Raw genomic sequence first — 363 nt, 5'->3', positions numbered from 1 at the left:
ATCAAGCATATCTCATTTATATTTGTTAAAACGTTTTTCTCAGCGTGTGTATTATGTCACGCACTGTTTCTCCTTTTTTCATTCTGCATGACACATTTATATTTAATGATTTGTACCGTACACATATTTAGTATAAACCTTATATACTCCTTTACATCTATACAATGCATGTAAAATGACGACATGAATTGCATCTAAAATGCTTAAAGATGGATCAATAAATCGTTTCTTCGTGTACGTCATGGCAACACAGCATTTCTCCTCACTTTGCGAATGGTAGTTGCTACAACAACGATAGACGTCAATTGCATCAAAAATGCCGGAAGGTGGATCAATAAATCAACGTATTCCCTTGCTCTTGCA

Source organism: Schistocerca cancellata, chromosome 4 (assembly GCF_023864275.1).
Source record: "Schistocerca cancellata isolate TAMUIC-IGC-003103 chromosome 4, iqSchCanc2.1, whole genome shotgun sequence".
In the NCBI taxonomy this organism is placed as follows: Eukaryota; Metazoa; Arthropoda; class Insecta; order Orthoptera; family Acrididae; genus Schistocerca; species Schistocerca cancellata.
Note: the sequence above shows the minus strand (reverse complement) of the source record.